Here is a 27876-nt window from a genome sequence, read left to right as displayed (position 1 = left end):
CTGACTCAGCAAGTAGGGGCCCAGGGAGGGTTCAGGGCAGTTTGGCCAAGCAGGCGCTCAGGCTCCACTGAGATTCACGGCTTCCTGGGGGCCCGATGGGGGGCCGGCTTGTTTACACTGCATCTAGACCAAACATCTGGGGAAACTGTAACCCTTTTCATTTTCTCTGCTGCCTTAAAGAGAAATCTGACTTTAATACACAATGCAGTTTCTTTTTCTCTTTCTTTGTTTCTCTCACCCTCTTTTTTTCCCTGCTGTTGTCGTCGTCTTCTCCGTCCCCACTTCTCCTTCCCTTTCCTGTTCCTCCCTTCTCTCTTTTTCTCTCTTATCTGCTTTCTCCTCCTTTCTAACTTCCATACCATAGTACTTTGCAGGGAAAATTTAAAAAGAAATACATCTTTTATTTTCAGAACTAGAGGATTTTTTTCCCCCAAAGATTTATTTTCAACTGAAAGAAGTGGAGAAATAAATAGGCCAAAAGCCTCTTTCTTATTCAGGCCAAATGTCCATGGAAAGTACTGAAAAGGTTGAACTTCACGCTGACCTTAGTAAACACATTTTTGGAAAAAGCAGATGGAGTGTGGTTTCTACCCATGCCCGTGCCTCTCGAGTCCTCCATCCCAGTCCCACGCATTGGAGCAGCCACTCCTACAACCGAAGGAGAGGAAGTGACTCTGAAGACAGAGGTGGCTAATGCCAGCTGTATGTCATCTGGAATTTGACAACTGTCAGTCTTGCTGTCTCTTAGGAGTCATTGAGCAATCTACTGCACGCAATGAAGACTCAGCCTGCAACTGCAACCCTCATACTAAAGAAATCTCTATTTACGAGGAAGACAGTATGGAGAGGTAATGAAAAGCACCAGTCCCAACTCTGCTATTTACATATCTTCCAGAATAGGACAGCTTCTCCAAGCCTCTGTTTCCCCATCTCTGAAAAGAGGAATAACCATGGCATCCATCTGAGGAGGCTGTGTGTTCAAAGGCTTAGCCCAGCACCTTTCTTGGGTAATGTACAGTCACTGGTAGTTATTATGGATAATTCAGTTAGGCTTGCACCCAACTCATCAAATTATCATCTAGCCCAGGCTTTCCACAACAAAAACCACATATTTGTTAATCAAATGCTCCTGTTGGAATCAAAGTGTGTATACCTGGAGTACTTTACTGGTCAATCAAAAACAACTGAAAGAGAAAATGAAGTTAGGCCAATGTGACTTCAACTTCCTTAGCCTCTCAGCCATCGATGGCTAAGCTGTCTCTTCTGAATGTTCGTAAAGGGTGTATTTTAATGATTGGGTTCTGAATACCACATCCATTGCCTTCTAGCTTTTAGAACCCACATTTTTCTCATTTTTGAACACTGGAATAACATTATTCCTGTCTCTGATTCCCTGGCCTTGATCCCAGTCTCTGATTTCTTTAAGATTGCTGACAGTGGTTTTGTAATCACATCTGCAAGTCCTTTCTGTATTCTAGAATCTAATCCAACTTGAATTCATTAAGTATCTGGCTTCCCTTTTACTATCTGTTGTGCTATCTTAGGCTTCACTTTTTGCCTTAGAATTGCACTTGTATGTGTGTATAAAATATATGTTTCTGGCTGAAAATGTTTAAAACATGTTTAAGCAAAATGATGAGGCCAGAAATCATTGGGCATCCTAGCACAAGGATATAATAATACTGCTTCTTGATTTGGTATTACACCTTCTAGTATTTTCTACTATTTTCCTGTGTAGAAACAGAATCATGAGCTACTGGATAAATAAAGTATGAAGATGTCACAATATACTTTTTTTTTTCTACAACATTATACTTAATGTTTGCATAACGTTTCAGTGCAGGGATGTGAAGTCATCTTTACTAACCTCAATCCCTTTGAGCCCTTTGACTTTTCAACTGTTTGCTCCATTATCAAGGTTACACTCACAACTTTGGTAAAAGGAGCAGGTGCTTAATAAATAGCCTCTGATATCCTTAAGCCAGAAGGCTTCAGAGTAACCAGAACCTAGGCTTCAGAGTTAGAGTTGTGGTTTCCTGATGCTTCTCATCCCCCTGCTGGATGGCTGAACTCAGGCAAATCACCCATTCTTCTTGGGAGTCAGATGCTATTCTGAGAATTTTCTTTTGCTAAAGCTGTGACAGACAGTGGCTCCCAGAATGGGTTCTTGTGAAGGTTAGATAGGACTCTAATGCCTACAGCTCAGTGCTTGGTTCTTATGGAGTATCTGAGAAAAGGTAGCTGCTGTTGTTTATTATTTTTGTCATAAGATCATGTACGGTACAAGGTCTATAAACTCTGAAAGTAAAGACATTATTAGGATTCAGTGATTTCCTTAATTCTGGAATTTATGTGTTGAACTCAGTGCAGTGAAAGGAATCTGTTGCTCAATTGCTTAGTTGTGTCCGACTGTTTGCGACCTCATGGACTGTAGCCCCACCAGGCTCCTCAGTCCATGGGATTTCCAAGGCAAGAATACTGGAATGAGTTGCCATTTCCTTCTCCAGGGGATCTTCCCGACGCAGGGATCAAACCCGCCTCTCCTGCAATGGCAGGCAGATTCATTACTGCTGAGTCACATGGGAAGCCGCACGTCACCCAATGTGTGCTGTGCTGTGCTCAGTTGCTCAGTCATAGACTGGAGCCTACCATAAATAATATCAGCATGAGGACTGACATGAAGGCATTCATTTTAAATGCAACAGTCAGTTCTGCTGTGATACGACATACAAGATCTTAAAAGTTATCACGCAATGCAAAGTAGTGCAAGAAATACCACAGGACTTGTGGGAAACGGCTTATAGCAGGCTCTCTCAGTTACTCATAAAATCTTGAAATCTAGTGTAATTTTGCCTCTCTCCCCAGGGAACACTTGGCAATGTCTCCTTTTTTTTTTTTTTTTCACAACTGGGAGGGTCTGAGCAGGAGAGGAGGTGGTGCTACTGGCGTCTAGTGGTCAAGGGCAGGGTTGTTGCTAAGTGCCCTTCCCTGCGCAGGACAACCCCTACTGCACAAAATCATCCAGTGCCAAATGCCAATAGTAACAAGATTGAGAGGACACAACACTCAAACACTTGTCAGTAACACATTAAAAAAGAAAAAGACTAGGAGTCTAATAAAAAGAGAAATGCTGTTATACCCATGTTAAATGGTTAAGAAATGCATAAGTAACTTCAATAAATATTATACTGGCGTTGCCTGTGGAAATGGGTATTGGAACAGTTTCAGCTTGTGAACAATTGTGAAGCAGTAGAAGCAGGGTTATCTGAAACTGAATGGAAAGATCTAGCACCAGATATAGATGGGGTGTGGCTCATAACATTTGGAGTGAACCAAAGTACAAAGTAAGTGGTGGATGTCTGAGAATATGTCTGTGTGTGTGTTTTGTGGGGATGAAAACACAGCCCAGTTCAGCTTGTAACAGTTCTCTATGCTCTTCAAGTATTTTGTGGGGACAAAATCACGCATAGGGGCCTCCTTGGTGGCTCAGATGGTAAAGAATCTGCTTGTAATGCAGGAGACCTCTGTTTGATTCCTGGATCTGGAAAATTCCCCTGGAGAAGGGCATGGCTACCCACCTCAGTATTCTTGCCTGGAGAATTCCATGGACAGAGGAACCTGTCGGGCTATAGTCCATGGCATCACAAAGAGTTGGACATGACTGAGCAATGAACACTTTCACTTTCAAATCATGCATAAGCTCACATGAGATTTGATTATACCTAAATTATTCCCTAATATATCAATGGCACTGAAACAAATCCATGTGTTCAAAACGTGCCTTATAGCAGAACTGTCTATATTTGCATATTTGCTGAATTGACATGACTAAAACTATACTTCACAGCAACAATGATTCTCAAAAGTGTGACAGACTTCATAATCAAAGAGACCTTCAACCAACAGAAATTATCAGACAAAAATGTTCCAGGGAAGTCCTATTTAAATAAAATCCTTTCCCATGCCACTGTATAGCGTAAGATTTTTCCATGACTGAGCAAGTGGCCTATACTATTTATAAGAATCTATTTTAAATTCTGAATAATGCTGAAATATTTAAGGGTGAAATTATATGATATGAGGAATTTGCTTCAAAATAATCCCAGGTGGCAACAGAGAGTGGTGGGGCTAAGAGGAAATAGGAATAAATGAAAGAAGATGGGAACATGGGGCTTGGTTATAATTTCTCTACTTTTGGGTAATAACAGTAGAAGAAGAAGAATTAATTTAAAAATTATGTCTAAGCAGTGCATTTGCAAGCAGGTTCTTATAAATATGGATTTTAAGTGGTGATTTTAAAATGGCTATTTTTGAATATAAAGGTTAATATGTAGCTACTGCAATGAAATATTGCCTTAAAAAGATAGGCTGTACTGAAGGTATTTAAAGCATGCTTTCTTTCCACAGTTTTTAAAGGACTGGCTCTTATAAGTACAGTATGATGATTAGTAAAATCAGGTGTCAAAAGGAGAAAATTAACACTCAAGCCAAGGTCAGTGACCAGGGTCTATCGCTCAGAGGGCTGTTTCACAAGCTGAGCGTATCAGAAGCCCTTGCAGTGGAGGTGACATTGCCAGCCAGGGACCTGAGCAGATTTGCTCCACGGGGAGTGAGAGTGAACAGTGTATCGTGGTGGTTAAGTGCATGGGTGGGCCTTAGGGTCTAATCTCACTGGGGAGGCAATTCCACCAAGGGACCTTGGGCAAATTAATCTAATCACTCTGAGAAATGTTGCTTCCCTTCAAGTCTGTGACAGCTGGATTCTCTTTGTAAAGAAAAAAAGAGCAAGATTTAAAAAAAAAAAACCAACATAATAAAGGCACATTAGAATAGATTTGCATATACCCCTGAGCAACTGCGTGTTACTCTTTGGAGCATCAGATAAAAACCAGAAATACTTTCCCCTGAAGAATGCAGACATGAATTCAAAAATTATTTGCATCCATGTCTGGGGAGTCACAGAGCCTTTAACATCTATCTAGGGCACTGGGTTAAGAACCTGGATGACAGCTGTGCCCACCTTCAGTCTAGAGGTTGAGGGGTGGAGACAGGTTAGATCTGTCCCTGTAACTGCAGTTGCCCCCCCTGACCTATTTCTCCTATCTGAACTGTTTCCTCCATTCTCCAGATTTACCCTGTTCTTCCCAGTCCCTCACTTTCAGGAAGCCTTTCTCAGCCAGTGCTATCTGCAGACCTCACAGTAATTTATCAGTGCTGCTATTTTGGTCCTTAATCGTATACTCTCTAAGGATGCTTGTCTCCGGATACCTGTATCTGCATATGTGCCTATTGCCTGTATGACTAGATTGTGAGCAACACCATTTATCACATTTCCTGGTGGATCCTTCCAGAACAAACCTTGCAGAAAACTAGCAAACAGACATATGGTTTGAAATTAAATATTTGTTGAATGAATGCATCAATCTTTTACTCCTTTCCCTAATAGTTTAAATTTAGCGCACTCTGCTCCTTCTGTCTGAAGTACCCTTTCCCCTGGACTCCCTAGCAAATTTCCATTTATGTTTTGAATCTCAGCCCAGAATCTGCAGAGAAGTTCTCTGTCCCCCCATTTTCTATCTTTCTTGCCTCGCTCCTCCTTCCTGATTTTGTGGATAGCCTCTGCAGAGACCTCTGTCATGTACCTTCCTGCAGTGCATCTACAGCATTGATTCCCCATATGTGGTCTACCCGTCACTGAGCATATGTGAGGTGCATTGGGTGTGTGGTACATGGAGGAACAGGTTCATTTGCTCAGTCATTTATTTTAATGTGCATCTGTAACAGTGTAGCTAACACATCAGACCCATGATTTCACAATGTCTTGATTAGGATGGAAAAGGCAGTTGTTTTTTTAACATAGGCATCTTCCTTCCTAGGAGGCAGCTCCAGGAAGGCAGGGATGGGACCTGTATGTCAGCTCCCCGCCTGCCAGAGTTGAGGCTCAGGCACGGTTGGCTGAATCAAATCATGCAGAACTGAATTTTAAAATTCTGTTTCAAAAAAAAAAAAAAAAAATTCTGTCGCAGTATCATTTTTGCCCTCCTTCAAACACAATTTTGTCTACTCACTGAAACAGAGGGAAAGCAGGAAGATGGGAAGGAAAATCATAGCTCCTCTCCCTCCACCACATCCCTAAAGTGAAAGTGAAGTCGCTCAGTTGTGTCCGACTCTTTGCGACCGGTGGTGGACTATAGCCCACCAAGCTCCTCCGTCCATGGGATTCTCAAGGCAAGAGTACTGGAGTAGGTTGCCATTTCCTTCGCCAGGGGATCTTCCCAACCCAGGGATCGAACCCAGGTCTCCCACATTGCAGGCAGATGCTTTAACCTCTGAGCCACCAGGGAAGCCCTTAAATACAAGAATACAGTCTCTCAAAAATCCTCCTATAGAGACACAGAACTTCAGATCCAAGTACTAACATCAAAGATTTCAAGGGAGGAAAGGAAGCCAGGTTGAAAGAAGAAGGGGGAGGAGGCGGGAGAGGGGGGTGAAAGGGGTGGCCTTACAGATGTCTCCTGCCACCTACAGATACCCAGGCATTATGGGACTTTTCCCTGGGCCTCCAGAGAAGGGAGGACTGGAACTTGGCCCTACCAGAAGTCAAACCAGACCAGAACCAGAATTCGAGTTCTCTGCCAAGAGGAGGTGATCAGTCTCCAATCCTCAGCTCAGGCTGAGGGCCCTTCAACCAGATTCCTGCATCCAGGACCTGGGGACTAGAAAAACGGGGAAGGATAGGAAGGGTTAAGGAGAGGGAAGAGAGAGGGAAGGGGAGAGAGGTCAATAAAGTCTCTTGCTCCTTACAGGTCAGGGCACTCTGGCCCGTTGTCCACGTCAGGAGGAGACCATGGACAAAAAGGTCCCAGTTGCGGCCACTGGGTCTGGTCCATTGGCAGGCAAGCTGGCCCCTGAGTATCCCGAGTGGCCAGGATGTCAGTCTCAGTGAAGAAGAATCCCACCAGAGTCACCATTTGTTGCAGGAAGGCGGACCCCTTCCAGGGCCCAAAACTGGGCTCTTGTCTAACACTTGAAGATGAACTGTCCAAGCAGACACATGTGCTGACAAAGCAAGAGATTTTATTGTGAAAGGGAACCCGGGTGGAGAACAGTAGGGTAGGGGGACCCAGGAGAACTGCTCTCTAAGTGGTCGTAATAGACAATTCTAGAAGCCTATCCCTATCTAATCCCACCAGATGCCTTTGTTTGCTTCTGTCATCTTCCCGAGTGTTCTAACCAGCATGAGAGTCTACGTAGACACGTGCAAAGAGCCTCTGCTGCCTTTAACACAATCAACCAAGGACTTTCAGAGTCTCTTCACCACGAGGAATAGTTTTACCTACCCAGACATTTACTAACTCCAGTGAATAAGGAGCTAGCTAACCACATTTTTCTAAAGGAAGTCAACCTTGATTATTCATTGGAAGGACTGATGCTGAAGCTGAAGTTGCAATACTTTGGCCACCTGATGCAAAGAGCCAACTCATGAGAGCAGGACGAGAAGGAGGCGACAGAGGATGACATGGTTGGATGGCATCACCAACTCAATGGACACGTGTTTGAGCAAGCTCCAGGAGATGGTGAAAGATAGGGAAGCCTGGCATGCTGCAATCCATGGGGTCGCAGAGTCAGACATGGCTGAGAGACTGAACAACAACAGGATTACTGAAAGAGAGGAAAAGCAAAACTCCAAAATTGCCCAGATGGAAAACTGAGTCAACCAGCACCTGCCAGAAAAGACTACAGGGTGGAAATGGAGGGGGAGGGGCACTGCACAGGGTTCTTCCCCAGGGAGGCTGCTGAGACTTCCCAGTTCTGAAGGTCTTTGTGTAAGAGGTGAGGGCGTGTGGTGGACCCAGGGCGTTGTGGCTGGCTGGAGAACAAAGAAAGGAAAAGGGAAAGGCAAAGGTGCTTCCACTTTTCAAGGTGACTTAGTTGAACGAATCCAAAATTGAATTGGCTCTAATCACTGGTGATTCATTTTGAGAAAATCACAAAGGGGCTCTTTCCCCTCCTTCCCACCCCCAGTTTCCGCTTTAGGGATTTCCCAGGCTAAGAGGGCAGCCCAGTTTGAGTCACTGAGTTTAAGGAACCAAGAAATGATAACATGAAACAGATCAACTAGCCTCCTAAGGACTGTTAACCCTGTGTTTACAAGAATTCTTTTAGCAATAATTTATTTACAATCAAATTTAAATTCTTGTAAATCTATTTACTATGGGACTCCCGAGGTCTTTCTTTTTTCCTTTTGCACTACATCTTCCAACTTTGAAGGATTAGAGGTCCACCAAGAAAAAAATGACAAACTGAAATTCTAATCACTTATGTCTGCTGCTCATTACCAGGTACAAGGAGCGATTCTTCATGAGAAGCAGCTAAGTATTTTAACAGAGCTATTTCATTAGAGCATCAATATAATTTCACTTCTATTTGACTGAGAATAACAGTTATCATTTTTGACTGCGTAGTGTATTCTAGGCACTTAACATACATCATTTCCTTTATTTCAAAAAAGAATCCAATTAGATAAGTAACATTTCCTTGCTTATTTTTGTGCTGCGGTGTCCTGCTCTTTTGCAACCCCATAGACAGTAGTCCACAAGGCTCTTCTATCCATGGGATTTTCCAGGCAAGAATACTGGAGTGGATTGCTATTTCCTTCTCCACAGGATCTTCCCAACCTGGGGATCTTCCTGACCCAGGGATCAAACCTGCATCTCCAGACTCTTGTGCATTGCAAGTGGATTCTTTACCTGCTGAGCCATCAGAGAAGCCCTTATTGAGCTGTTAAAAAAACTAAAACCTAGAAGAACTAAGCGACTGGCCCACAACCACTCAGGTAATTAGAGGCAGAGCCAAGATACAAATCTCAAGTTTTATCTCTTCCAAATTATAGGTCTTTGTACTTCCCTTATTGCTGTTCAATAAACTGTAAAGAAAAGGCTTAAGGAGAGCAAAAAAGGAATGGGATTTAGTAGTCAAAGAAAATGTGAAAGTGAAAGTCACTCAGTTGCGTCCAACTCTTTGCGACCCCATGAACTATACATGAACCAGGGACTTCTCCAGGCCAGAATACTGGAGTGGGCAGCCTCTCCCTTCTCCAGGGGATCTTCCCAACCCAGGGATCGAACCCAGGTCTCCCACATTGCAGGCAGATTCTTTACTCTTTATCAGCCACAAGGGAAGCCCAGGAACACTGGAGTGGGTAGCCTACCCCTTCTCCAGTGGATCTTCCCGACCCAGGAATCAAATCCAGGTCTCCTGCATTGCAAGTGGATTCTTTACCAGCTGAGCCACAAGAATACTGGCAGGAAAATACAGCTTATTACAAATATCCATAACATATGACGTATCTCTTGCTATGAAATAATCGAACAACCTCACTTTTTCCTTCAGACATGCTGGTCACCCTCCATGAGGCTCCTTGGCCACGTGCCCTCATGCCCCCTGTTCTTCCCCCAATCTGATGTCCTCAAACCACACTGACATCACAATATTTATTTTATTAATGGTTAGGAAGATGGGGAATGACCATTTATGGGACATTTCTTATTACACTATTTAACTCCTGGTATTTGTGAGTACCAAGGGCACAAAGTTCAACAGGCACTAGTACCCAGGAGGATCTGAGACTCTGAAAAGAAATTTCATTACGATTGTGGCGTCTCTGTAATTTCCAATTCTAGAAGTATCTTCTCTTACTGTGAAATAATTGAAAAGCCAGAGTCATACAATGGAAAGAGGAAAAAAGAGCTAACATCTCTGAGAGGAGCAGAAGATAAGAGAGAATAAAGGGAAAGCCAGTCTTTTAGGCCCAAAGTTTGCCACTCTGCCATATTCACTTTGTCACTATGATGCACCATCATGAATGTTCCTGCCATTGCATGATTTTCATTTTCTGAGTATTGGTTTCAGTGCTTACTGATAGTCTGATGGGGTATCATCTTCCCAGAAACAACCTCCTTATTCATAGATTGTCTGAAGTTGTTTGTTCAATTTAGCAGTGATAAAAATAAAGCACAAGGGATCCATGTTTCTTCATTACCAGAGAGGAGGATAACTCATAGTGCTGGGCCCTGAGAATGTCTCTTCACAAGTTTCTGTCACGTTCACCCCAGCGTTCTGTTTAGGTTAACTTTCAACATTGTATTGTGCTGCCATGCAAGCACTTCTAGCCCTCCTTATCCCCAGACCAAATATCAGGCTAAGAACTGCCCTTTGGTGATATTATCCAGACCCTCTTAAGCCCACTGACACACTCTGCAGCACGCTTGCAGACTGCTAGAAAAACTGGAGCTGGGCAGGCTTATTAAAACAACAAAAAAAAAAGAATTTACTTCCTCCTTAAAGATCTCATTCACTCAGCATGCTCTCCCTGGGGGGTTGTGCATTCTTTGGATACCCCAATGTTCCAAACAGAGTCCAATAGCTGATGTTTGAATCAAATAGAATCAAAGTAGGAAGGGTATGCGCTGTTATCATTTCCATTTACAGAAACCAAAACCAATAGGTCAAAATAATTTGCCTGGTGTTACAAACCTAACTGAACATAAACAGGCAGGCTGGTCATTTAACACTTAAATAAGGAGTGTTTCAGTGGTTGTCAGAGATATATTTTCAGAGGATGGATAAAGTTGAATGTTACTAAGGTATCAAGAGCAGCAGATGAAAGGGAATGGGAGTAGGCAAAGGGGTTGATGACATGAAGGATCTATGGAAAGACCTCTTAAAGTCATGGGCTATGTGGCCATGGAAGCGAAAACTGTTTTTGCCACAGTCAACTGAATGGAAGCTTTTAAGAGTGGGCACACACTGTTGTTAACTAGAGAAAGTCTTTGCCCTGGTGTCCTCATTTCTTAAAAGTACAAATAATACCAGTACCTCACAAAGTTAGATAAGAAATGAGATATCTAGATCAGAGCTTCTCAAAAGAGGCATTATGAAAATTTGGGGCTGCATAATTCCTTGCTAGAGGTACAGGTGAGGCTGTCTTGTGCACTGTGGGACATTTAGCAGCATCCCTGGCCCCCCAGCAGACGCTAGTACAATACCCCATACCCCCAGACCTGACAATCAGAAATGTCTCCATTGTCAAAGGTCCCATGGGAGGCAAAATTGCTTCTGTGAGAACCACAGATCTAGATAAAGGCCTCAGTATAGTGGTAGGTATACAGCAAGTATTTAATAATTCTTATTATAATTATTTATTCCCCTATCCGCTCCTTCCTTTCCAAGATGTCTTTTCTTTGACCTTGTCCAAATAATTCCATTCTTCTACTCCATCACTTGCTTTCAAAACCACCTTCCTGAGGAAGGAACCAATTAACCCATGTACATTTTAATCTGTATATGGCACCCTAAGTCAAGGACACTGCCTTACGTGGGTTAAATTTAGACAACAGTGATCTGGGTGACGTACACATTCTAGAGAAAATTTCTTCCTAACCTCTCAGAGGACAGTCTACCCAAATTGTATCTTGTCTACTTGTAAGGTGTGAATAAGTATTTCTCAAAGTGTGTTCTCTGAAACACCAGTTCTAAGAGGATAGCAGTGTTATATATAGTAAGGAGGTTCTTTGGTAAAATGAATTTGAGAAATTCTGAGTCAACCAAAACTAAACAAGTCTCTACTTCTCAGGCCTTCTCAGAACTTTTAAGATGCTACCAAGGCACCAAGATTTCTCATGAAGAGTATATACCTTGTATACTTTCACAAACTCATTTTTATATAGCACTAATTTTTGTAGGTCAAGGGTCAGCAAACTACAACCCATAGGCCAAATCTGATCTACTACATATTTTTGTAAATAAAATTTTATGAGAACACAGCCACATGCATTCATTTATATATCATGGCTGCTTTTACACTACACAGTAATTTGAGTAGTGACAGATACCCTATGGCCTAAAAGGTTGAAATCCTTCACTGTCTGTTGTTTGAAAGAAAATGTTTGTCAACTCCTATTACAGATTGAATGGTCTGTGACATACATGCTAGGAAACACTGCTTAGAGAACCTCAGTGCTGGATGACTTTAAAGGCCACTGAGCCCACTTGTGGGAGTGTGCCTTCACCATGACCAGGTCCTTCAACATTACCTGGGGAGTTTGTTTAAAATGCTGAAGCCTGGGACCCTGTCCTGACCCACTAAATCAGAATATCTAGAGGGAAAACACCAGGACTGGTATTTCAAATCACCTGTCAATTCTTATGCACAACCAGATTGGATATCCTTGATTTCATCTGACTGGTAATCTAGTACCTGAATCTCCCCATGTAGACCCTGGCCACCTTCAAGCCTCCATAATGGGGGACTCACCACTTCTCAAACAATCAATCCTACTCTTAGTCTGGAATAATTATCAGAAAATTCTATATGTTGAACACAAATATGCCTTCTAGGAGTGTCTCCCTGTTGGCTTTCACTTCCCTTCCAACCTCACTCATCACCAGATGAGGAATATATTTAATCAGGAAGGCAGAAAGGACAGCTACCCCAAACAATCTACATTTTCTTCCTCTCTAGATTTAGTGTCCGTCAGGAAGTCTCCTCTAGCTTCTCTAGACCTAATTAAGCACATCCCACCCTGAACTCTCAAAGTGTACTGCAGCTTCTCTTGTACGTTCATTCTCCACATTTCTGTAATTCAGTATTGTAAGGACAGGCATAGACATTTGACGAAGCCAAATAAACCTGAGCTCATGTCCCAGCCAGTTGCTTTCTCTTGGTGAGCCCTTGGGCAACGTACTTTCTCTCTGGCCTTCACCTTCTTATCTGTAGAAAGGGTATGATAACAGCACATACCTGGGGAGAATGCTGAGACTATCACAGGGCTTAGCTCAGAGCTGGTTCCCAGTACGTGTTCCGTTAGTGTCAGCAGGAAGGGAGGAGGATGCTATATACCCCTCCATCCCAGGTGCTGAACTTCTCCAGGGACTGGATCAGTATAACTTATCTTGCTTTGAACCCCTAGTGTCCACCGTACAATAAGTACCTAAAAAGAAAAGATTTACTAAAGGGATGACTAAGTAATGAAAAAGCAAAGATAAAACAGTGGTCAAGAGCAATGGGACTGGAAGATCATCCACCCAGTTTCGAATCCCTTCACCACCCCTTGCTTCATATGCGGTCCTGAGGAAAGACCTTCATTTCTCTAAATTTTAGTTTACTCCTGGGTAAAATGGGGTGGAGTCCCTCCTTGGGTGGTTGGGAATATTAAGTTAAATAATGCTGGCAAAGCACTTAGCATATAACAAAAGCTCAATAAGTGCTAAAATAACATAATACTTATTGTGATTATTACTACTATTTTCATTATTATTAATAGTATCCCCTCAACATGCCCCAGTGGTTGCTAGGATAAGAGGCTTGCCTGGAAAAGATGTCATTGCTCATGGAGAAGTCTTATCTCTGTTTGTTTGTTTTCTACTTTCTACCCTTAGATTCTTTGGGAGACAGATAGCCAGGGAGACAATTTGAAGTTGGGACTGAGCTAATGGAGGCCCATGCAAATCCATCTGAGTATTATACACACAGTAAATCCTGTGGCTGCAAAGCTATGCACAGTTAACATTTCCCTCAAAGCCATAAACCAGACACTGCTCCTCCCCCCAACATGTTAGGAGCAGGTTTAATTAAACTCCTAAACAAGGAAACAGCAGTACCCAAAGGAGATGGAGGAATGTCTTGTGTCTAGACCAAATAAAGGAGAAACCATAAATACCAGGGCTCCGAGACATCAACATTTACGCTCAGAAGGCTCTTCTTACTGCTAACCTGACTCTTTAATCCCTCAGAGATCTGCCTTTGACTACCTCCCTCTGAGTTGAGACAATTGGTCAAAGAAGAGAACCTGCTTCTAGAGAGGTCAGATAAGTTGAATGCTGACTGTCCTACTTTCTATGAGCTGGACATTGTGCAAGGTCCTGGGGGCAAAAGATAGACACAATTCTTTCCCTTATGGAGCTAATGGTCCAGTGTTGCATGGAAACCCCCACCAGAGAATTTGCATCCATAAACATAAAATTACAAGGAAGAGTATTATGAAGTAAAGACTCAGGGTGCTTTGAGATGCTATAATGTTATTTGTCTGCAAGGAGGATGGGGAATTTTTCCATTGAGAGCTAATGAAATCAGTGGCGATCTGATGGAAGGACAGGGGTTCTTTAGATAACAGAAACAGGGGAGTGGTCTGGAGAGTGATGCTGGCAGAGAAACTGCATGTGCAAGGCACTTGCAGAGGAGGGAACTGAAAGAAGACCTGCTTAATGATAAGAGCAAAAGCATGGTACGAAATAAAGCTGGAGAGGAGAGGATGGTCAGAATTACGGTAACAGACAGCTGCCCTAACAAATATGGTGCTTATTGTAAGAGCAAAGAGAAGCCATTGAAATATCATGAGCAGTGGATTTATGGAATTTGCATTTTGAAGAAAACAGGAGGAGACTAGACTGACAGGACCAGCCGGGAAGCTGTTGCAGGTTGTCTGGCAAGAGATGGTGGTGGCATGGACTGCGTGATGGCAGTGAAGCTGAAGAAGGGTGGATGAGATGGTCAAGGCATGGGCTGCGTGATGGCAGTGAAGCTGAAGAGGGGTGGATGAGATGGTTAAGAGATAGAACTGAGATGAGAAAACAACACTGCAGATCTGAAACTAGGAACTGCAGAGCTATGTTCTTTGAAAAAATAACATGGGAATTTAAAAACCTACAAAGATAGATAATAGAAGGTTATTCAGTCTTACTGAGTAATGGTAATGACATTTACAAAATCATACTACTGCATTACAAACTTAGCTTAAAAACTATTTGCACTATTTTACAATAAGGGTGCCAAGATCATTCAGTAGAGAAAGGACAGTCTTCTAAACAAGTGGTGCTGCCAAACCTGAGTGTCCACAACCAAGAGAATGAAATTGGACCCTATACGACATTTAAAAAAAAAACTCAAAAATGGATCTAAGACTATAAACATTTGACAAGAAAACATAGGACAAAAGCATCATGGTATTAGACTTGGCAATGATTTCTTGGTTATAACATGTAAAGTAAAGGTAGCGACTGAAAAAATGAACTGGAATTCATGAAGAATAGGTAATTTTGTATGTCAAAAGACATTGTCAACAGAATAAAAAGCAACCCATAGAATGGGAGGAAGTATTAGCAGATTATATATTTGATAAGGGATTAATGTGCAGTATCTATATAGAATTCCTAAAACTGAACCATAAATGACAAACAAACAAAATCTTGACTTGAAGTAGAGCGAAAGATTTGAGTAGGCACTTCTCCAAAGAAGATATGCAAATAACCAATAAACACATGAAAAGATGTTCAATGTCATGAATCAGTTCAGTTCAGTTCAGTCACTCAGTCGTGTCCAACTCTTTGTGACCCCATGAACTGCAGCACACCAGGCCTCCCTGTCCATCACCAACTCCCGGAGTTCACCCAAACTCATGTCCATTGAGTCGGTGATGCCATCCAACCATCTCATCCTCTGTCATTCCCTTCTCCTCCTGCCCACAATCCCTCCCAGCATCAGAGTCTTTTCCAATGAGTCAACTCTTCGCATGAGGTGGCCAAAGTATTGGAGTTTCAGCTTCAGCATCATTCCTTTTAAAGAACACCCAGGACTGATTTCCCTTAGAATGGACTGGTTGGATCTCCTTGCAGTCCAAGGGACTCTCAAGAGTCTTCTCCAACACCACAGTTCAGAAGCATAAATTCTTAGGCGCTCAGCCTTCTTCACAGTCCAACTCTCACATCCATACATGACCACTGGAAAAACCATAGCCTTGACTAGACGGACCTTTGTTGGTGAAGTAGTGTCTCTACTTTTCAATATGCTATCTAGGTTGGTCATAACTTTCCTTCCAAGGAGTGAGCGTCTTTTAATTTCCTGGCTGCAATCACCATCTGCAGTGATTTTGGAGCTCAGAAAAATAAAGTCTGACACTGTTTCCGTTGTTTCCCCATCTATTTCCCATGAAGTGATGGGACCAGATGCCATATGATCTTCATTTTCTGAATGTTGAGCTTTAAACCAACTTTTTCACTCTCCTCTTTCACTTTCATCAAGAGGTTTTTTAGATCTGTTTCACTTTCTGCCATAAAGGTGGTGTCATCTGCATATCTGAGGTTATTGATATTTCTCCTGGCAATCTTGATTTCAGCTTGTGCTTCTTCCAGCCCAGAGTTTGTCATGATGTACTCTGCATATAAGTTGAATAAGACGAGCCGCTTTTTTTTTGGGGGGGGGGGTGTTGCAGAAAGAGTGGTTTGCCATTCCCTTCTCCAGGAGATCTTCCTGACCCAGGGATTGAATCTAGGTCTCCTGCATTGTAGGCAGATACCTTACTATCTGAGCCACTAAGGAAGTCTCACTAATCATTAGGGAAATACAAATCAAATTCCAATATGCCACCTCAAACCCATACAGATGGCTACTATCAAAACATTTAAAAGTAATGTACTGGTGAAGAAATGGAGAAATTGGAACTCTTATGCACTGTCAGTGGAAATATAAAATGACAGAGTTACTGGGAAAAACAAAAAATTAAAAACTGAATTACCATATGATTCAGCAATCCTGCTTCTGGTTATATTCCCAAAAGTATTGAAAGCAGGGTCTCAAAGACATGGGTACACCCATGTTCACAACAGCATCATTCATAATAGTTAAGGCATGGAAACAACCCAAGTATTCACTGGCAGATGAGTGGACAAACAAAATACAGTATATTCATACAATTGATCATTATTCAGCCTTAAGAAGGAAGGAAATTCTGACACATGCTACAACATGGTAAAACTTGAGGACATCAATATAAGTGAAATAAGCCAGTCACCAAAAGGGCAAATACTGTATGATGCTCCTTATATGAAGAACTGAGAGCAGTCAGTGTCATAGAGATGAGAAAGTAGAATGATAGTTTCTGGAGGCTGGGGAGATGCAGAAATGGGACTATTTTTCACTCAGGTCACTGAGATGGAACAGAGTTCTGGAGATGGATGGTGGTGATGTGAGCACAACATTATGAGTGTGTTTAATACCACTGACCTTTATACCTAAAAGTGATTAAATGACAAATTTTATGTTATATATACTTTACCACGATACAATTTGGGGAGAAAAATCTGGCACAAAGTTAAGGATTCACTGTGCAGGGCCCCAAATGCAGATGGACTGCCTATGCTCTGGTTAAGTGGAATATATAATTCCACAACAAAAACTCCAAGTTAAAAAAAAAAGGAAGGACTTTTTGCTGGTGGCATAGTGATTTTAGACTAGCACCTGAGTCAAATCAGAGTAGGTTCAGATCCAGCTCAGCCATATTCCTGGCAAGTGATTAGTAATACCTTCATCCTGACCCTGAGTTTTCTTATCAGTACAGAGGAAAGGACGAGCCCGGCTTTGTTGGGTTATAATAAGGCTAGAAGGAGATTAGGTGAAAATCAAATGCTGGCCATGTGTTTCAGTTGCCTGACTTCGGAGCCTGGATTACATATAGAATAGCTTGTATCTCACATAGGAATAGACACAACAGAAAGATGAGGGTTGTTTCTTTGAGGGCAGGAAAGTTGTACCACACCTCCATCCCTAGCAGAATAGAAGATCATCTTCAACACTGACTGGTGGGTTTAGAATTGCAGGTGTAGAGCAAGCTCTCTCAAGTCAAAGGATAGAGCAATGTTTTGAAACTTTTCGGGATCCTCGTCCTCAGAAAGAATATGTTATATGCTGTGAGCCAGTAATACTATGCTCAGAAAGAATATGTTATATATGAGCCAGTAATACACTCTGCTATTTTCAATTTGAGTTCATTCTATTTTAATTAAAAAAAAAATCTGATCATGACTCACCAAAGTGATTTCCTGACACTTAGGTCATGACCCACAGTTTGAAAAACACCCAGTTAGGAAATTCACAATCAAGCCCTTCCAGGAAGACTTCCAGAAGCACCCTAACCCTAACCCTATGGAGGTTGTTCCCACACTTGAATCCCCTTGGCTTCTGATTCTAGGCTGTGATATACCATGAATTCATGACTCTTCTCTTGCCTCCCTAGAAATATTCACTGCTGGTGTGTCCTTCCTACGCTACCTTGCCTAGCATCCTTCTTTAACTTTATATTCAGGAGACTTGATTTAAGATGCTGGGACAGTTTAATACATATTTATGGTTGTAAAAGAGTTGGACATGACTTTGTGACTAAATAACAACAATGATGGTAGAGGTAGGTGCATGTGGCCAGAGAAACTAGCATCAGTTTCAAGTTGGTCAAGCACAGACTTGGTGCCTTGCACTGTGCAAGACTTAGGAAGAGGCTGGGGCTCTTCCAGACCCCCAAAGCCTTCAAGGCTGAAAATGAGTTCAGAGTAAGGAGAGAGCACACAAGCCCAAAGGGGACATCTCTGATGGCTCCTGAACAGAGATGCATCATGATCAGAAACTTGCCCTGTGCCAAAGAAGTGTCCTTAGCTATAGAACAAGACTCAAGAAGCAGAGGAATGGCACAGATCTTCTTGCCAGTTTCAAATCTGTGAAATAATCAGTGCACTGAGAGCTTACCTTCATATGTGAAGTGCACAGAGAATCAAGCAGATGCTGAATTCCAGCAGGCTGGAAAAAGAACTTATTTTTTCCCCCCATAGCTGTTTAAGCTTAGAATGGGCATTCAAGACTGAAAAGCAGCTGAAAAAACCAACCCACTGGTGAGTTCATAACCTTGCTAAGGCAGAGAACCTTGGGCTTGTTAGGAGGCAGTCAACACTGGATCCCCATTTTCCTCTGCCTCCTTTAAAACTGTTTGACTATGAATATGTTTCTTTACTTCCCTGAGCTGTTCCTTCCTCAGTGTAAAGTGGACTGATAAAAGTACCTATAGAACAGGGTCATCAGAAGCAAATAAGATAATGCACATAAAGCCCCCAGTAAGATCACAGGCATAGGGCAAGCCTTTCATAAACATAAGCCAGAGTTATTATTTTTCAACACACAACATAGCGTAATTGAGGGGAAAAAGGCAGCCACCCAAAACAGCTTTTCCTCCATCAAGCCAAAAGGACATAGTTTCCTAGTGAGAAAATGTGGATGCTCAGACCTGATTGCTCCTGGAACAACACGAGATTCTATCTCAGGAGTCTCTGTGTTATGCCAGTGTGCACATGTTTCTTAGCTGAGGACCATCTGTTAGCACTGCAGATGCTGTCATGTGGCTCCTGGGCTTGCCCCTTTGTAGGAGGATGCCTCTGGTGTCAGGGACCTGCCCTGGGACAGACCTCCCAGGCTCAGAAGACTTCAGCCAGTCTCAAAAGCATTTAGGAAGCAAGTTTTGGTAGATACTCACTGGAGACCTTAGGAGTCTCCTCTTCCCTCTGATCTCCTGGTTTCCTCACACAAGCCACTATCGCTTCCTGCTCCCTTGGGAAGCATACCTTTGGGGCCTCTGCTGCTGCTATTGCTACTAAGTCGCTTCAGTCGTGTCCAACTCTGTACGACCCCATAGATGGCAGCCCACCAGACTCCTCTGTCCATGGGATTTTCCAGGCAAGAGTACTGGAGTGGGCTACCATTGCCTTTTCCTTTGGGGCCTCTACCTATGCCAATTCTAACCAACTCCCAGGCCTGCATTCTCCATGCAGCAGTCCTGGAGGACTCCAACATGTATCCATCCTTCCTTTCACTTTACAGTAAAAACTGAGCATCTGCAGCAGTGCTATCCAACACAAATGTGAGTCAGACACATAATTTCCCATTTCCTGCTGCTGCTAAGTCGTTTCAGTCGTGTCCGACCCTGTGCGACCCCATAGATGCAGCCCACCAGGTTCCCCTGTCCCTGGGATTCTCCAGGCAAGAACACTGGAGTGGGTTGCCATTTCCTTCTCCGATGCATTTCCTAGTAGTCATATTAAAGAGAGTAAAGAAAAGAGGTGAACTTGAGTGTAAGAATATATTTTGAAGTCTGGCGTGTATTTTACACTAACGGTACATTTCTGTTTGGGCTAGCCATATTTCCTGCAGTCACATGGAGCAAGGAGATTTTGACTACTCAGTGGTGGTGGTGTAGTCGCTAAGTCGTGTCTGACCCTGTGTGATCCTATGGACTCTAGCCTGTCAGGCTCCTCTGTCCATGGAATTCTCCAGGTAAGAATACTGGAGTGAGTTGCCATTCCCTCCTCCAGGGGATCTTCCTGACCCAGGGATCAAACCAGTCTCTTGCACTGGCAACCAGATTCTTTACTGCTGAACCACCAGTGATTTGACCACTTAATACCCCCTCGAAAGTAAAATATTTCATGAACATTTTTTTTTCATATTGATTACAGATTGGAATGATAATATTTTGGCTGGATGAGGTGAGATAAAATGTAGTGTTTGTACTGAATATTCTGGCTCTTAGTGTTCTATAGCTGGGTCCACCTCTGAAGCCAATAGGCACATGGAGTAAAAATGAAATCCATGTTTGTTCCTCCCCCAGCTCCTCAAGCCACAGTTCCTCTGGTAAGAGATAAGGCTTCTCCTCACTCAGGGTTTTAGGTACTTTGCCTGAAGTCAGCTTCTGTTGCCTGTGACCATGATCTCAGCTTCCAGGACTGAAACTTGCCCGTGGGCTAGACTTAGAGAGGAAGGAAAAACAGAAAATGTGCCTCTGGTGGTGGCACCCACTCCAGTACTCTTGCCTGGCAAATCCCATGGATGGAGGAGCCTGGTGGACTGCAGTCCATGGGGTCGCAAAGAGTTGAACATGACTGAGCGACTTCCCTTTCACTTTTCACTTTCACGCATTGGAGAAGGAAATGGCAACCCACTCCAGGGTTCTTGCCTGGAGAATCCCAGGGACGGGGAAGCCTGGTGGGCTGCCGTCTATGGGGTCACACAGAGTCGGACATGACTGAAGTGACTTAGCTGTAGCAGTGCACGAGATTATCCCCACTCTCTCTGACCCTGAGGGGGCCACTTCATGCTCCATGGAAAGAGAAGCAGGGCTGTCTTTTTTTGCACATGTGCTATGTCAGGATTTATGTCGCCCTTGAGCCCAGGCTAGGAAACCTGGGAAGGAAATCCCCAGGAAACTCATGGTCTCATTTTTACTTAGCATTCTGGCTTCATTTCTCAATCTGTCTGCTACCACTTACTTTCCTAAGAGCTCATATAGAAGTTCTGTGCATCTTGTCCTGGGATTTTGTTTGCCTTCAGTGGGAGAAATAAGATAGAGTGTGCTTACTCCATCGTAACCAAAACCAGAATCCGCAAGAAACCTTTTCTTTCTTTCAGTGTCGTATTGCTTTCAACCACTGACATGAATGGTATCTATAGAAACTTAAGCTTGGATTAATTAGGATACCATATTCCCAGACCATGCCAAGTATCTATGATAACCACATACTTAAAATGGAACAGAACGGCTTTTTTTTTTTTTTACATTGAGAACAGATACAAAGGGATTTCAACACTTGTCTTTGACTTGGAAATAAACTAATGATCACAGTTGACTTGTTTCTTTGAGAAAAGTTTAAACATCTATTACCCTGCATTACTGACTCTGTCACATATGTGTTTAATTAGGTAATGTATATAGCCTCCACAGTTTTAGACCGCATTTTTGTAAACATCTGACTTGATAAGGCAGCTGTGGATTTTATTTCTTTGGGATCTCTGATCTTCACTCATGGTAGCCTGAAATTTCCTTTTATGGTAGACAATAGATTTTGTAACTAGGGCTATACTGCTGAGAAGTAATACATCCATTTATTCATGTTAACTAATTTCCAAAAGCATTGTTCACCTAACTGAAAAGGAAGTGATCCACACTTGAAAAACCATTAGAGGGCTAGTCATTACTTTGGACATATTATGTGCTCAAATACTCACACAGAGCTGGTAATGTACTGATAATGATGAACTAACTTCCAGAAAACATTGTGAAATGATTTGGTGGCTAAGAACACAGAAAAGAACAGTTATTGGAAATGATAATGTGGATATTTGCATAGTAATAAGTACAGCACAAAATATTTTTATTCAAATGATTATTCATCCTTAGAGTCACCATTTATGAAATGTGATTATGATGTGTAATCAGTTGGCTAAACACCATCATGTTCATAATTTGTGAGTAACCCCAGGTGTGTTCTGCTTAAAGCAAACCTTGTATATAAAGTCTGAACTAAATAAATGAGATACATGTGAAGAAAATCATTGAGGTTTTAAAACCAACTGTTTCCTTTACACACAATGAAGCTATGCATAATTCGGAAGATTGTAGACCCCAATGATAAGGGGGAAGTGCATGGGCTTTGGAGTGAGAGATACCAAGCTTCAAATTCTTGAAGTTAATCTAAACCTCAACTTTGTCATCTGTGACTTGTGGAAGATAGCTGTATGTATGTCAAAGGACTATAGATAAGCACATAATATAATGCTGCTCATGTTCATAGCACAATCAAGGACAGGCTAAGTGCCCAGTATCAATATATTATAACTACTCTGTAATATAAGGTTTATTTGCATGGTATATAAAATGAATTATTTCTCAGTGGTTGAAACACACATTTTTCAACTATATGGGTTTGTTCTATTACCTATGATGTTGAAGAAGAATGACTGCATGAGGAATAAGCCTGGTAGGAAATATGCCAGCATCAAATATTTGAATTTTCATGATTTTACAGCTCTTATCTCCTGAATGAAATCCTTTTAACAGTCATCTTCTTTTCTTAGGCTCTTTTTATCCTCATCACTTAGTAAGCACCCAAAATGTATATTTGAGGATCTACAGAACCCATGTGAGACATAATCCTTTCTAGCTGTGAAAAAGACAAGATGTACCAGAAAAAGTAATCTTTGGGAATGAGGATTATTTGTGCCACTAAAATTCGTGACAGAAAGAAGGCAAGTTCATTCACTCCTTTCTTCATATCTTGCTCAATGGGTGGTGGGTTTAATGAGATAAAAATACTTAACCATCTTCCTGTGCTTTTAAGTGGGATGAGTCATTTGAATGAGAAGAAAGCAAAGCTGAGATGTCATCATACTGGAATATGAAGTTTAGGAACTCTGTTATCATTAAACAGCAATATCATTCTTTAAATACCTGTTGAGCACTGGACTCTTTGCTAGGTATTTTCACATTTAATCTACACAATAAGGATGCATTATTACCTCCATTACACCTTTGTGGTTCATGAGGCTTAAAAATGCTTAGTAACTTACACAAAGCATAGAGAGCAAAGTCCATACTTAAACCCAGGATTGTCTGCTTTTTTTGGTATTACTCCTTAGCTCAACTCAAGAATATATTTCTGTTGTTGTTCAGTCAGTAAGTCATGTCTAGCTCTTTGCGACCCCATAGACTGCAGCAAGCCAGGCTCTGCTGTCCTTCACTCTCTACTGGAGTTTTCTCAGATTCATATCCTTTGACTTGGTGATGCTATCTAACCATCGCATCCTCTGTTACCCACTTCTCCTTTTGCCCTCAATCTTTCCCAGTATCAGAGTCTTTTCTGATGACTTGGCTATTTGCATCAGGTAATCAAAGTATTGGAGCTTCAGCTTCAGCTGTGGTCCCTCCTATGAATATTTAGGGTTGACTTCTTTTAGGATTTACTGTCTTCAGTCAAGATTAAAGGCAGGAGGAGAAAGGGACTACAGAGGATGAGACAGTTAGATGGCATCACCGACTCGATGGACATGAGTTTGGACAAGCTCCGGGAGTTGGTGATAGACAGGGAAGCCTGGCCTGTTGCCATCGATGGGGTCGCAAAGAGTTGGACACGACTGAGCAACTGAACTGAGAATTGACTGTAATGCTGTAGAATGAAATGTCAGCTCCTGTTGAGTATGTTCCTGTTATCCTTTCTTAAGCAAGCGAAGTTCTGCTGATTGAAGCATGGTACTTGAACCATAATTCCCTCACTTCTGTTTCTGGCAGACATTGCTAACTGACAACAGTACTCTTTTGCAAAGAAACTGGATTTATCCTCAGAATTCTTCTCAACACAGCCTTCCAAAGCAGTCACTCTCAAGCAACTGACCATTACTAGCTCTAAAAACTACTTGACATCTCTCCTACAGCACCTTGTTAATGAACCTACTAATAGCACATATTAAACTATACTTCAATTATTTGCTTCCCTTTTAGTTTTACAGTGACAGAACCATTTAATTTCTTAAATCTAGTCTCCTACGCACAGTTAACCACAGAATACAGTGGGCGCCCGGGGAAAGTTTTGCTGGCCTGAATGTAAGTAAATACCAGGGCTTCCCTGGTGGTCAGATGGTAAAGAATCTGCTTGCAATGCAAGAGAGCCATGACCGATCTCTGGATCAGGAAAATCCCCTAGAGAAAGGAATGGCAACCCACCCTAGTATTTTTGCCTGGAGAATTCCATGGACAGAGGAGCCTGACCGGCTAGAGTCCACGGGGTTGCAAAGAGTGAATAACACTAGACAATATATACTTCTAGATTAAATCTATTTAACTACCGAATGCTAAACATATGTAATTGGTTAATAATTAGAATGTCTAACATTTTAATAGAGGAAAACAAAAGAATGGGAAAGACTAGATATCGCTTCAAGAAAATTAGAAATACCAAGGAAACATTTCATGCAAAGATGGTCTCAATAAAGGACAGAAATGGTATGGATCTAACAGAAGCAGGAGATATTAAGAAGAGGTGGCAAGAATACACAGCAGAACTGTACGGAAAAGATCTTCACGACCCAGATAATCACAATGGTATGATCGCTCACCTTGAGCCGCACATCCTGGAATGTGAAGTCAAGTGGGCCTTAGAAAGCATCACTATGAACAAAGCTAGTGGAGGTGATGGAATTCCAGTTGAGCTATTTCAAATCCTGAAAGATGATGCTGTGAAAGTGCTGCACTCAATATGTCAGTAAATTTGGAAAACTAAGCAGTGGCCGCAGGACTGGAAAATGTCAGTTTCCATTCCAATCCCAAAAAAAGGTCATCCCAAAGAATGCTCAAACTACCACACAATTGCACTCATCTCACATGCTAGCAAAGTAATGCTCAAAATTTTCTAAGCCAGGCTTCAGCTATACGTGAACTGTGAACTTCCAGATGTTCAAGCTGGTTTTAGAAAAGGCAGAGGAACCAGAGATCAAATTACCAATATCTGTTGGATCATTGAAAAAGCAAGAGAGTTCCAGAAAAAAAACATCTATTTCTGCTTTATTGACTATGCCAAAGCCTTTGACTGTGTGGATCACAATAAACTGTGGAAAATTCTGAAAGAGATGGGAATACCAGACCACCTGACCTGCCTCTTGAGAAACCTATATGCAGGTCAGGAAGCAATAGTCAGAACTGGACATGGAACAACAGACTGGTTCCAAATAGGAAAGGAGTACGTCAAGGCTGTATATTGTCACCCTGCTTATTTAACTTATATGCAGAGTGCATTGTGAGAAACACTGGGCTGGAAGAAGCACAAGCTGGAATCAAGATTGCCAGGAGAAATATCAATAACCTCAGATACACAGATGACACTACCCTTGTGGCAGAAAGTGAAGAACTAAAGAGCCTCTTGATGAACGTGAAAGAGGAGAGTGAAAAACTTGGTTTAAAGCTCAACATTCAGAAAACTAAGATCATGGCATCTGGTCCCATCACTTCATGGCAAATAGATGGAGATACAGTGGAAACAGTGTCAGACTTTATTTTTTGGGGCTCCAAAATCACTGCAGATGGTGATTGCAGCCATGAAATTAAAAGACGCTTACTCCTTGGAAGGAAAGTTATGACCAATCTAGACAGCACATTAAAAAGCAGAGACATTACTTTGTCAACAAATGTCCATCTAGTCAAGGCTATGGTTTTTCCAGTGGTCATGTATGGATGTGAGAGTTGGACTAAAAAGAAAGCTGAGTGCCGAAGAATTGATGCTTTTGAACTGTGGTGTTGGAGAAGACTCTTGAGAGTCCCTTGGACTGCAAGGAGATCCAACGAGTCCATCCTAAAGGAAATCAGTCCTTGGTGTTCACTGGAACGACTGATGCTAAAGCTGAAACTCCAGTACTTTGGCCACCTGATGCGATGAGCTGACTCATTGGAAAAGACCCTGATGCTGGGAAAGATTGAGGGAAGGAGAAGAAGGGGATGACAGAGCTTGAGATGGCTGGATGGCATCACCAACTCAATGAACATGAGTTTGAGTGAACTCTGGGAGTCGGTGATGGACAGGGAGGCCTGGCATGCTGTGGTTCATGGGGTCACAAAGTTGGACGTGACTGAGCGACTGAACTGAACTGAACATTTTATAAGCACTTACTATTTGCCATGATTTACTTAAGTGGTTTACCAACATTTGTTTAGCTAAAAAAATGAACACATGGAGATGAATATATTATCCCTATTTTATAAAGAATGATAAAAAAGTTCAGAGAGTTTAAATGATTTGTACAAGATCCCAGGACCCAACCCAGGTATTCTGATCTCCCCTCAAACCTGCACTCTTAACCACCACACTGTTTATAGCAGGAAGTCCATATAAAATATACTTCTTACTCTCATAACATATTATATAAATATATTATTGTACTACTGCTCCTTTCTGGCTTTCATAAACTTTACCAGGTGATCCCTGAACTTTATTTCAAAATGTTACCAGAAGATCAACATTTCAAATATCTCTCATCATTCTTTCAGTCAACATACACATAAAAACAAACCAAAAACCAAAAAAAAGAAAAAACAAACTTGTGAATTGACAGATAGCTGGATTAAGATCCTGGAGAAGTCTCTCTCCTTTTCTAGTTCCTCTCCACCAGATCCATTTCAGGGTCTCTTCTGTGCTGGCCATGGAGACAGGTGCTATGGGTACAAAGATGAATAAGACTTATTCTCGGACATCAAAATCCTCACAGTCTAGTGGGAAGGCGGTTGCATAACAATGATGGGGCTGTCATCGGCAGAGGCAGGGGAGGCCATGGCTAAAGGAAGATGCACCACTTAGCTTTGCCCTGAAGAGTCCTGGGCAGTGGATGAGAATCATCTAGGAGGGAAAGCAAGGGAGGGTACACCATGGAAAGAATACAGGCGATGTGATGCTTTAGAGTCTAAATCCGGGCACACCCTGGACGTGATTACTGATGTCAAAGTCCTTACAAATACGTTTTCTCTCTCTCAAGATGTCTGGGACTTTCAAAACAGAACTCTAGTAGGTGTGTCCAGGAATTCTAGAGTTCCAGGCCTTAAGGCTACCATTGTACATATGCTTCTTACACCAACACATGGAAAGGGTCCACTATTTCTTATTTTAATGCAGTGATTAATCACGGTTGTTGAAAGAGGTCATGAGTTTTTTAGGGTTTGAGCACACCTTTTTCGTACCCTGAGGGTCCACCTTCTGAAAACAATGAATGCCTCATGAGCTTATTCTTTCAGAACCAAGACCTTCAAAAAGAGGCCCAAAACTTCCCCCAATTTCCTATGGAAGACATTATTCAAGTGACAGATGGTCTGATAATCTGCCAAAACGTGCTCCTTGCACTCTAAGGTCAGCTCTGTTTTACTGAAGTTTTCACTCACACCAGTACCATCTGGAGCCCACGTCCTCTATCTTAAGCTTTAAATAAATCCCTGTTTACCTCAGAAATATTTGCTAAGAGACTTCTTGCTAAAAAGGATGACCAATTTCTCCCCGTTGAGGCACGCCTTTGCAATATATGACACCTAGGAGGCACGTAATAAATGACTGTCCGCTGGGATATGCCTTCGGATGCTGCAAAAGATGCTGATCGGGCACAAAGGTTGGGCAACTCCAGATAAATCTTTTTGTGTATGTGTGGGGTGGAAGTCTGGCAAGATTACACAATTTTCTTTCAGCTGGAGCATCCTAATCTGA

This window comes from Ovis canadensis, chromosome 19 (assembly GCF_042477335.2).
Source record: "Ovis canadensis isolate MfBH-ARS-UI-01 breed Bighorn chromosome 19, ARS-UI_OviCan_v2, whole genome shotgun sequence".
Lineage (NCBI taxonomy): Eukaryota > Metazoa > Chordata > Mammalia > Artiodactyla > Bovidae > Ovis > Ovis canadensis.
This window is presented reverse-complemented; position numbering follows the sequence as displayed.